The sequence below is a fragment of the Dermacentor variabilis genome, chromosome 10 (genome assembly GCF_050947875.1).
Source record: "Dermacentor variabilis isolate Ectoservices chromosome 10, ASM5094787v1, whole genome shotgun sequence".
Taxonomy (NCBI): Eukaryota; Metazoa; Arthropoda; class Arachnida; order Ixodida; family Ixodidae; genus Dermacentor; species Dermacentor variabilis.
In genome coordinates this window covers 86,604,258-86,617,159 of record NC_134577.1, presented here as the reverse complement: position 1 = coordinate 86,617,159, position 12,902 = coordinate 86,604,258, and positions in this window count along the sequence as shown.

Below are 12,902 nucleotides of genomic sequence, written 5' to 3'. Positions count from 1 at the left end.
AAATGGCCATGGGCAGGACATGTAGAGAGGAGGGAAGAAACCGATGCTCATTAAGAGTTACGGACTGGATTTCAAGGGAAGGGAAGCGTAGCATGGGGGCGGCAGGATGTTAGGTGGGCGGATGAGAATAAGAAGTTTGCCGGAACGGCATGGCCACAATTAGTACATGACCGGAGTAGTTCGAGAAGTATGGGAGAGGCCTTTGCCCTGCAGGGGGCGTAACCAGGCTGATGATGCTGATGAAACTCTCGATCCATTTGTCGAGCTCTTTTTGCCACATCGATGTTAAAATCACCGCAGACGAGTATCCATGTCCCATGTGGATTTAAGGTCGTCATCGTTCCCTCCAGGAACGTTTAGGCTTCACAACGACACGTGTTCGGTCTGATGTGCACACTGACGATCCCACGACCAGTAGGCACCTCGACTGCTTAAGCGTCTCCCACACGGCTTGTGCATGCCATTCCGGATACACGCAATCGGCATGACGGGCTCGATCGTGCTCGCACTTACGTTCGCGTACGGCCGCCTCTTGTTTTGCCGTGCGCTGAACACGCGAACTATGCATCATTGCGTGACACGTGTATTGTAATACAGATAAATACAGTTCGTCTGGATAGCATGACGTTCAACCATTTGTGGTTAATAAAGGGGCATTGATTTTAATATTTGAGATCTTAAGACGAGCCCGTATTCACGCGCACGTACTCTCTCCGATAATGGGGGAAGTTATTTAATCGCGACAGGGGTGTTATCATGACTATAGACGTAACTTACGCTTCCAGTGAAGTTTGTGCGCGTGCGCTGTTGTAGTTCTCCTGGTAACTTCGCACGGTTATCAGGCACTCAGCGGCCGTCCAGTCGACGCTAGTGCGGTAGTGCGAATGTAAACCGTGGTGATCTGCGCAGATGTGTAAGTTGGCTTTCCTGCAGTTAAATTGCTTTGAATAACAGGAATGCCAACCGCATTGAAAATCGGGGCGCATAGTTGGCACGGATCCTGAGTGGTACCACGTTTCTAATAACTGGAGGGCACTGATAATGTAGGCAAATGTGAGCAAGTGTAAATCTCCTTGGTCAATGCCTGCCTGTCTTAACTTTTCTATAAACCAAGAGAGACCACTGACTTACAATTTGCATACTGTTGCAGTTTTTTATAGACTTCAGTTGTGTGGAGTTGCAAGTAGCATGTCCGGGTCTAATCCGGGCCAAGCTGAGGCGCAGGACTGACCCGAGCGCGAAGCTCCTCGGCACGAGTCAATAAATATAGTCGCAGTTTCACCCGAAATGCAAAGCATCGATTGCGATAGCAAAGTAGTTGACAGCTATACGATATAAGGATAGCACCTTTATCGGTGTAAACTTGGAAATACTCGCACACTTACTGAATTAAAAAGGATGGTGTCATCACGCACATGACAAATCACACTCGATGACAGTGAGCACTTACTTTTAAAACGCTGACATGATCAAACGTGGCAGCAGCAGCGAGCGAAGTGTTCGTGCTGTCTATCGCTTTGATGCAAACTGAGCAACGAGAACACAGCACGCACAAAGGTATGAGCCGCCTGCAGATCGCTTTCAGGATACGGCCACTACGGCGCACGCTACTGCGCGCCGCCGCGCAAAGTACGCAGTCACTGATGCAGTAGAAGCCGCCCCCGCGTCCCTCCATCCATTTTGCTCTGCCTCCGCGTTTTCCTCCCTCTCGCGCGTGCGAAATGGAGCCGCGATCGTCAGTTTCCCTTGCGCGTCGTCACGAAATACGCGGATGCTGCGAGAGAACTATTGCGTCTGGGGCCACATCGCAGTCTGGGCCCGCGCAGTGGTCCAGCCTCAAGCTCAAGACAATATGCATGTACATCCCGTTCTTTTCCAAGCGCGAAGAGGCATTTCCTTTCAGACAAGCACGCACTCGTGCCGATGACGACGCCCATCGTTAGGCCAGCATTGGGACGGACAGTGTTCGCGGCTGTTGAGTGAACTCTAACAATGTGTGCGTTTAATTAAGTTCGTGACGCTACGCTTCTTTAGACAGCAAGTATTTAGTGCTGTTTCTACTGCGCATTTGCTTTGTGTAATAGTTTAACACATTGCTGCAGCAGTGAATGCTTAACATTTCGGTTGTAGCAGCAAGCCTTACATGTCGGTGCAAGAACACGAAATGAAATATTTTCTCACGGCAACATGCGCTTGAAATTTTCTCTGTAGACTTTGAAGGGCACGCACAATACATCGAGAAGTACAAATTGAGTCACCGGTGCGGGTTTGCTCACTTGTGTATATAAAACACAATGACAAGTAAAAAGACGGCAAGAAAAAGCGAAATGCATATTAGTAATGTATGCAGAGGTCACCTCTTACCTAGAAACTTACGAAAACCTGATGCAGGACATAATAGATGCAGATTTGCAACAGGGTTGCAATGCAAATAGACGTCTTTGGGGTTTCAAAATCTTGTTTTGAAGCCAAGAATATGCAGAAATGCTAAATGTAGACCATGTGTGGCATATTTCGTTTGCACGCAAGGCACGAGATAATTTTGCAATGCGCTATGAAGACCGTAAAAATTATATAATAAAAACACATGCCATTTTTCTCGGGATAGCTTCCTTATAAAAACCCCCAGTGTATCCTGTAGAGCTCACGTTGTGTCACTTCGCTGACACAGTTTCAGAAGCAGTACCTAATGAGAAGCATGGTCTCTCACGTGGTTATTTTCCTGATCGCCTTTGCTGCCGGCATCACCATCTCGGGCAGCACCACGCCTTCTTTGGAAGACCTTATAGCGGTATCTATATATTTGTTGCTAATTTCGAGGGCCAATTTTTTTATCACTGCGAGGAAGTCAATGTTACTACTATTTACAAGTTATGCTATACTATGGTTTTGTTGCGGGCTCTGTCAATCGAGTTATTGTAAATCAAGGTGCACCGTGGATATTATTTACTCTACGGTGCTGCTTTATATATTATAATTACGGCCTGACATTCTGCGCTGTTCTTAAGAACTTTTTTATAGGGGTGTTCCGGAAGCATAAATTAACAGTCGGAGATCGAACTCAACGCTACGATGAAAGCAAGCCTGAGAATGATACTCGAATATGATAAAGATAACGTTCATCTGTACCACCCATAACGTCCTCAATTTTAGAGTATTGTGATCATTGCGTTGAGTATTTTGCACGGAATTAGGACGCTATTGTGTTTCTATGATAACCGCATAGCCGCAAGGTATATGCAAAACGACGGAATTGTTGGGCTTAGCATTTCTCATAGGACCCGTCATCTCTGTTCTGCAAATTCTGCCTCACGTTACTGTAGTTAGGTAAAGACAATTGCGCAGATGGAATAAGAGACACCCGCCAACTTAGCCCTAGATACATCCGATCAATTACTGCACCTATTTTTGTTCTGGAAGAAACAGCGGCGCCAAGATTTTGCTTGCTTTTTCGCAAGGCTCTGTCAAACCAGTGAAGTTATGCAAACGTTTGACAATCTGTCCTAAGCCCCATTTGCGTGATAAAACTCTGCATATTGTCCACAGTTTTCTATTTGGACGCTAATCTATATATACGAAGAAAAGTCCATCTTATTCCGCTTGCTAAGTTTACACTGTGTCTAGGCGTTACAAATTTAATATTTCTGGACGCAGCGGCTTTAGGATTTCGGGCAAGAAATGTGTGTGACGCTGCATGCAATTTCCATTAGGCTGCGACATGTTTAGATTAAAATCTTTTACAGTGATACCTCTCATTGGTTTTTTCCTAGTCGTTGTTGTCCTTACCAGTGTCCACAGCTGTAGTGTCCGAATACGAAGCGAGAGTTTTGAGAAAAATATAAAATAATATGCAGTGCTCCACAGGGATTCGAACTTACATCCACAGATTGCGAGTTGAACCTTCTGGTGCTCAAATACTCGACTTTCTTTTAAATTTTCGCCACAGCGAATACATCGCCCTGAATTTATACTGTGCCTCATCTTATGAGTGCTTGCTGAGATAAGTGGGACGCCAGAGTCTGCTACTCTTCATTCAACACGCACAGAGGCAAAATAGTAAAAATGAAGGAAGTGGCAACATAAAAAATTTAGAGGCTCTTTATTGGTAAACGCAGGAGAACGGCATTAGCATTATGTCGCACCCCTTTCAGGTCACGGATGCATGATATAAAGCGAGTTAACCACACTGCAAAGTTTTGTACAAGGGCTCACTCCATCCTTCGTCAGTAACTGACGAATACTGGCCCACCTGCAGAAACGTTTGATAGTGAAAAAAGACGTGTTTCCACATACATGACTGTTCTTTCTTTCGATATACAGGTTGTCCCAGCTAACTTGGACCATGATTCTTAAAAAAAACCTATGCGTTCTTCAGAACAGAAATCGCGAGTATGTTAGCGTTTATTGAAACTTACAGTACCATTTTTTGCTCGTATCTGAGAATTAGCCCAGATCAATTACCTAACATTTTCAATATAGCTTGAAGCGTTCAGGCGTCAATAGGAAAGTTGTGGAGCTTCACAAATATTGCCATCGCAGGTGCTTCCAACGAGATAGACTTAGTGTAGCCGCTTTTATTCCGGGAAAGCAAAAGCCCGCTGAGTTTAAAAAAAATGCCACGTGACAGCGCGCTCTGTGCGCACGAATAAGCTCTGATTACAGCGCTCTCATGAGTGATTTGTAAACACATCGCCAGCGCCGCGCTTTCCCTTCACTTACGAGAAAGGGCTTCAACCTTTGCTCGGCTCTGACATTACCGGCAGCGGCTGACCACGGCGCTCCGAAAAAGCGCCTCGTCAGCAGCCGCCCGCGCCTGTCGCCGAAGAACGTGCCGTCATCGAACGTTTATTCCGATATGACGAGAAGAGCAATATCTTTCCAGCGTTCAAGTCGATGCGCAATAGAAAACAATACACACAAAACATGCATCATACCTCTGGAACCTGTGCGAGAGAGAGCATCATTTGTGAGCATGTGAGGTCAACTGTCTATTACTGTCGTGCCGCGCCACCATCTTGAAGAATTTGTTTGCAGTTCTTAAAGCATGTCGTACTCAAGCGAGCAGAAGGCGAACATGGCCTTAGCATTGGGAGCGGGACGGGGCGACAAGAGAGAAGCTGCCAAGGTATACAGAAATTGGCAATGTGGGGAAGATCTAGCGCGAAAACAATTAGGAGGAGTTACTTGACGCTGAAAGACACATGTAGCTTCAAGAAGGCCCGGCACACAAAGGGCGCGATTAGTAAAGAGGCTGAAGGAGACATTTTGGCTTTCATGACTGCAAGCCCTCATTCCGGCGTCCGTGATGTGAGTGGTGAAGTCGGCATTTCAAAGTATTCCGTGTCAAGAGTACTTAAAAAGGCTGAAATGCACCCGTATCACCAGCTGCATCAAAAGCTGCAAGAAAGAGACTTTCAATGGCGGCTTGATTTTTCAAATTGGATCCTTGTGAACAGTGACGAAATAACGAATTTTGTTGACAAAGTGCTATGGACAGGTGAGGTAACCTTCTCCAGAAGGTAACCTTCTCCAGTCAACGTCCATAATGCGCATTATTGGAGTGATACAAACCCGCATTGGGTGGCGCATACCCGACACCAGTGCCAATGGTCATTCAGTTTGCGGCGCGGTATCTTTGACGGAAGAATAATTGCTCCCATATTTTTGACCCCATGCTCACTGCTCAGTGGTAAGTGAACTAAATCTTGGAAGGCCCAGTCGAGGATTTTCGCTGTGATCTTTCTCTTGCGTTTTTAAAGCGAACTTGGTATCAGCGCGATGGTGCACCAGCTCACAGCAGCAGCCTCGCCCGAGCCTGGCTTGACGAAACGTTCAAACACCAGTGGGTTGAGTAGCACGGACCAGCGGCATCGCCTGCAAGGTCACCGGACTTGACACCTCTTGACTTCTTCTTGTGGGGACATGTGAAAGGCTGCGTGTACCGCAAACCTACAACTCCACCAGAAACGCTAAAGGCAGAGATTGCTGAAGCCTGCAGCGGGATACCGTCTTGCGTCGTCAAAAAAGCTACATCGGACGTGCTGAATATGTGCTAATACTGCATTATGGTGTATGGCGACTTGTTTAAACACATTCTTTAGACAGAGATCACAGCGAATAAATCTCTACCACCGTTATTCATGAAAAGAGCCATCTGTGTAAAACTTATGTACGACGTGCAAAAGGCACGCAAGTAATTGGAAGTTACATTTTCTCTGCCGGCAAGGAAAGGACAGGAAGCTAAAAAGCAACTTTCCGTGTTAGTGTACAATTCTTCTTTTGTTACAACCAGCGTAATTCTGACGACGTTATCAAGCCTGTTTAATGCATCTTTGCTTCTTGGCGTCTTGCTCCCAAATTCGATATCATGAGCGTGTCATTTTTCCTCCGCATGCATTCTGCTAGCGTGAGAGTGCAATTATCACTGCAGAAACGGCAGCCGTGCTGTATTTTAACTGCCGCCCGACCCCACTGGCGTTTATCTCGGAATCAAGCACAACGCGAAGCTGTGCCGTGGGCAGCACGAAAGGCGCGAAGGGAGGGACGTTTTTTTCAAGACACAATTGAGAGCGCTGTATTCGTGGCGCATTGGGGCGCAGAGGGCGCGCTGTGAGGTGGTATTTTGAAACTCGGCGGGCTTTCGTTTTTCCCGAATAAAAATGGACACACTAAGTCTGGCTCGTTGGAAGTGCCTGGGATGGGCAATATTTGTGCAGCTCCACAACATTCCTATGACGCCTGAACGTTTCAAGCTATAAGCAACAAGTCAAACAATTTATCTCGGGTAATTCGTCAAAAAGCGACCAGCAAGAAATGGTACTGTAAGTTTATATGAACGCGAACAACATCCACGGGATTTCTCTTCTGCAGAATGCATAGGTTTTTTCAAAACATTGGTCCAAGTTTACAGGAGGACCATGTTTATATATATATATATATATATATATATATATATATATATATATATAACAAGAAACAAGGTAGAGGGTGCGGATTTTATTAGTCAGATCCCTGAGAAGCCAACACACAAAGACACCAAGGACAGCATACGGAAAAAACTTGTAAATAATACCTGAATTAAAGAAATGATGAATTAAAGACAATGAAAGTGAATGAAAAAACAACTGGCTACAGGAGGGACATGAACCCACGTCTTCGCATTACACTTGCGATCGTTTTACCATTTAGGCTATCGTGTTGTCATGAAGAATATGGGGTACTTATGTGTATCTACTAAAAATATTCCAAGGAGTGTTAGCACACGCCGCTGCTCACAATACTTGGCAGCGGGTGTGCAACACACTGTCTGCCGTAGGCGTCATGTGTGCGGTAACCTTTCGGTCAAAACCGGTAGGCACCAATGCTGCCTGATTCGAAAGCCTAGCTGTGTAATGTACAGGAAATGAAACCGTGGGGCCCGATTTTATGGGTCCTATCATAAGAAGCCAAATTAAAGATAAAACACACAGACACACACACACACACACACACACACACACACACACACACACACACACACATATATATATATATATACATATATGTATATATATGTGCGCGGGAAGGAGCTGATGAACCTGTTCGAAGACTACTGTAGATCTTCAAACAGGTTCGTCGTCTCTTTCCTGCATATGTTACGTCGGCTCGTGCATGTTGTACATTGAAGAAACCACCTTTACATATATAACATGCTCCTTTAAGCCACTCTTTCCATATCTACCATGTGAGTGGGTTCCTGCACTTCAGACACATGCACTTTTTTCGATTCACAGTCATGCTCACACGTTAAAAGTTTGACAGGAAGGAGGAAGATGAAAAGCAAGCGCCACCTGCACAAACTGAAGTAGGGACCCTATAACTTAAAACTATTCTGCATCTTTTTTATTCGAAACTCATGACGTCAAATTTACTTATACACCGACGCAAGCATCAGGCGGTAACCCACAGCGTGGTTTCATATGCCCAATCAAATGTGCTCACCCTTTCTAGGAGGTCAGAGTATTTGATTTCAAAAGAAATAAAATTTCCTACATTGAACGATCTCTCTTATCTGATTGCGCTACAAAAGGCCAGGAAATACTTTCGATGGGGCAGAGCCAGTGCAGTGAAAATAGATAACCGGAATAGGAGGGTGGTACCGGCGTCTGTGATTGGTCCGCTTCCTCTTACATAGCTTGTAATGGCTAACAGAAAATCGTGACGACGTGCAACAGAAGGGTAAAAATTAAGCCAAAACGAATCCTCAGTGACGAAAATTCAGTATAGAAATGTGCTATATGTGCTGAAAAGGTCGAACGATGTTTGCTGCCAAGCGGAAATTTCTGTTACATGGAAATAAAATTTGGAGGACGCTTGAGCTACGCCTTTAGCAGTGGAACGCCCGATAGCATTCAAAGATCATCATCATCATTATCAGACTGGTTACGCCCACTACAGTGCAAAGGCCTCTCCCATACTTCTTCAACTACCCCGGTGATGTACTAATTGTGGCCATGTTGTCCCTGAAAACTTCTTAATCTCATCCGCACACCTAACTTGCTGCCGCCCCTGCTACGCTTCCCTTCCTTGGAATCCAGTTCGTAACCCTTAATGACCATCGGTTATCTTCCCTCGTCATTACATGTTCTGCCCATGCCAATTTTTTTTCTTGATTTCAACTAAGATGTCATTAACTCGCGTTTGTTCCCTCACCCAATCTCATGTTTTTTATCCCTTAACGTTACACCTATCAATATTCTTTCCATAGCTCGTTGCGTCGTCCACAATTTAAGCAGAACCCTTTTGTAAGCCTCCTGGTTTCTTCCCCGTACATGAGTACTTGTAGGACCCAGCTGTAATACACTTTTCTCTTGAGGGATAATAGCAACCTGCTGTTCATGATCTGATAATGCCTGCCAAACACTTCCCAGCCAATTCTTAGTTTTCTGATTATTTCAGTCTCATGATCCGCATCCGCAGTCACTGCCTGTCTTAAGTAGATGTATTCGCTTACCACTGCAAGTGCCTTGCTAACTATCGTAAACTGCTATTTTCTTCCGAGACTGTTAAACATTACTTTAGTTTTCTGTAGAATAATTTTTAGACCCAGCCTTCTGCTTTTCCTCTCCAGGTCAGTGAGCATGCATTGCAACTGGTCCCCTGAGTTACCAAGCAAGGCATGCATGCAGCGAATGCATGAAAACATGTCCTTCAGCGAATCGCACGTTAGTAAGGTATTCTCCATTAACTCTTATTCCCAATTCCTCTCAATCCAGGTCTCTGAATACCGCCTGTAAACCCCCTCTGAATAGCATTGGAGAGATCGTATCTCCCGGCCTGACGCCTTTCTTTATCGGTATTTTGTTGCTGTCTTTATGGAGGACTACGGTGGCTGTGGATCCGCTATAGATACCTTTCAGTATTTTCACATACGGGTCGTCTATGCCCTGATTCCGTAATGCATCCATGACTGCTGAGGTTTCGACTGAATCAAACGCTTTCTCGTAATCAATGAAAGCTATATATAATGGTTAGTTACATTCCGCACATTTCTCTATCACCTGAGTGATAGTGTGACTATCGTCTATTGTTGAGTAGCCCTTATGGAATCCTGCCTGGTCCTTTGGTTGACGGAAGTCTAAGGTGTTCCTGATTCTATTTGCAATTACCCTCATAAATACTTTGTAGGCAACGGACAGTAAGCTGATCGGTCTATAATTTTTCAAGTCTTTAGCGTCCCCTTTCTTATGGATTAGGATTATGTTAGCGTTCTTCCAAAATTCCGGTACGTCCGAGGTCATGAAGCATATCATATCCAGATTGGCTAGTTTTTATAGAACAATCTGCCCACCATCCTGCAACAAATTTGCTGTTACCTGATCCTCCCCAGCTGCCTTTTCCTTTTGCACAGCTCCCAAGGCTATTTTTACTTCTTCCGGCGTTACTTGTAGGATTTCAAAATCCTCTAGAATATTCTCTCTTGCATTATCGTCGTGGGTGCCACTGGTGCTGCATAAATCTCTATAGAACTCGTCAGCCCCTTGAACTATCTCATCGATATTAGTAATGATATTGCCGGCTTTGTCTCTTAACGCATACATCTGATTCTTGCCAATTCGTAGTTTCTTCTTCACCGCTTTTAGACTTCCTCCGTTCCTGAGAGCATGTTCAATTCTATCCATATTATGCTTCCTTATGTCAGCTGTCTTACGCTTGTTGATTACCTTGGAAAGTTCTGCCAGTTGTATTCTAGCTGTAGGGCTAGAGGCTTTCATACATTGTTGTTTCTTGATCAGATCTTTCGTCTCCTGCGATTGCTCTCTGGCGTCCTGTCTAACGGAGTTACCACCGACTTCTATCGCACATTCCTTGCATTTAAAGATATCTGACTGCTTTTCAAGCTTCCCGGCAACTGCAGCGTATGCAACTGTGATGTTTACCGGGAAGCGCTCGTGGCGAACGCTATGCACGAAAGCGGGCGTGTTGCATCGCGGCATGTTGCATCGGCCGCGATGCGGCGGAGGTGCGCACCATCTGGAAGTGTTTCTTGGAAGTGGGTGCGCCGCTGCGTGTATTGTGCAAACGCTGAAAATGGGTTTGTTTGAGCTTTCACTTAACGTGATTGTTCTCTCTTATATGAAAATTACAGTGCGAGAGCAATCATGTCTGTAGCTTGCGTGTAAGTCGTATTTTACAATTTTTCTGCGTATTTGTCTGGATAAATTCAATTAGTTCCATGAATTCCTTGCGTCAGATGAATGGCCTGGGTATGTGTGGTTCGAAAATCTTGTTTGCGGAGAAGGGCATACCTATTGTGGACTGTGTCAGTCAAGCGCCCAGTAGTCGACGCCCTGACCCAAGGCGCACGGTAATTTCTTGAGCACCAGATGGAGAGCCCGAACTGCTATACAAAGGGCGAAAGACACCCAGCTGAAGCATGTGCTCGCATTACTGGTTAGCAATGGCCAGACGCTAACCATGAGACGGCGTTGACGAGCTGCGACCAGTTGACCACGCGGGACAATGTGGTAGTTCGCGCTGTTATTGGGTTGCTGATTTATATTGCAGGGCTTCATCACCGAAGGGAAATCTTTGAGGATGCGAGCGTAGAGGCATGGTGAAATCAGCGGGCGGATGCAAGTGCGTGCGACCGCCGAGAGAACTTCAGGGATGGAGAGTCGCCTCTTGCTCTCAATCAGACGACGGTGGCGCAAGGTTGAAATGAGTCAGGATGTCAGGGCTGATGTTAGGTTGATTGACGTGGGCTACGATGAAGACCCGCCAGAACATGCACCGCCGGCCAGTTTCGAGAGTGACAAACCGCAGACCACACGTGGCGATGGAGGCAGAATTCGTCGTGCGGAGCGTATGGCCAAGTAAATTAGAAGCGCGGTCACGCTTGGAGGAGGGCAATATGCTGAACTCGGCACCAATGTCAACAATAAATGTCAGGCCGGAATTGGGATCCATGACGATGAAAAGGTTGCCGGGTTGTAATGCGAGGTCGCATGCCGCCGTCAGCAATCTCTCACTGCATTTCCCGGCTACCGGTATGGAGACTTGCACTGGCGGGTATGGTGGTGGAAAGTGCATTTTTTCCCACAAATGGGCGAGCTTCGAGAAGAGGGACGGCGGCTGGGGCGTGAGGAGGAGCCGGGCTGGTCCTGAGAGGACGTCGGAAGGGCGTCGATGGAGAAGGCAAGCTGGTCGATCCGAGACTCTAAACGGGCCATGATTGAGGGCTCTGGTGTTTAAGAGTGAGCAGCCACAGAAGGAGAAGACGCGTCATATACTCATCAGTAAAGTGGGCCAGACGGTCGAGAGTCAAGTCTCTTGCAGCAGCGAAGACAAGGCAGGTGGACTGCTGCAAGCACTGCAGGAAGTGGCCCTTCAACGGCGCACCGTTTGCGTCGACATTGCTAGAGTCTAGGAGCCGTTGCATTCTGTAGAGCTGGTGAGAAGGGCTTCAATCTCGCTACTCGTCGCAGATGGGCAGGTGCTGGAGGCGCACGTTCTCTGACGCTATGGTGCAGTCCAAAATACTCCGCTTGAGGTGCTGCTATATAACATATCCCATATGGGCATCAATGACGTCCGCCACCTTGTGAGCAACCTCAGGAGACAGGTTCACAAGTAAGTAGCCATACCGAGAAATCTCCGAGTTGTTGTGGTATATATAATAAAGGAATCTTTGCCCTGGACAAACTAAACGGGTCCTCGTGCCAGAACGTGGCCAGGCGAAGCTGTAAAGCTGCTACGTCCTGTCGGTGCGAGGTAGCGTCCCCCAGCTCAGTGACCTTCCACTCTGAAGAAGGCTGACTAGCGGGATACCGCGGCTCTCACCGGCATAGCACTATCTTCGGAATTGGCCCACGTATGAGGACTGCTTAACGCCTGCTTCACCTCCGCCATAGGTAGGGGTGATAATGTGCTATATTTGGGATCGGACCACGTATGGGAAGTGCTTACGCCTACTTCAACTGCGCCGCCAGTCGGTCCAGCATTTCACTATCTCCGGAATCCACCTACGTATGGGGAGTTTTCGCTTACGACACGAAAACATTTTTGGAAGGTAGAGGTATACAGCTTCGCTGTTAAAGCATTTTAGCTGGCTCACCATCTCTGGTCTTGGTGCGTGGGTGATGGTTTCCATACTCTCAGGGAGGTGCAGCGCAGTTGCGTCAATCTGGTGGCCCAAGAGCGAAACTTGCTGCTCGCGGAACCTGCATTTGTCACGATTAAACTTGAATTCAGTGTCGCGCAGCCGCTCGAAGACTTGCCGGAGAGTGGAGTTGTCGTTTTGCTTTTGGATATAATGATGTCATCCAAGTACATCTTGACACGAAGGCAGCCATGTAGAACGGATCGAGGTGGCGCTAGAACGAAGCGGGAGTCGATGTGATGCCGAAAGCAAGGCGGTTGTG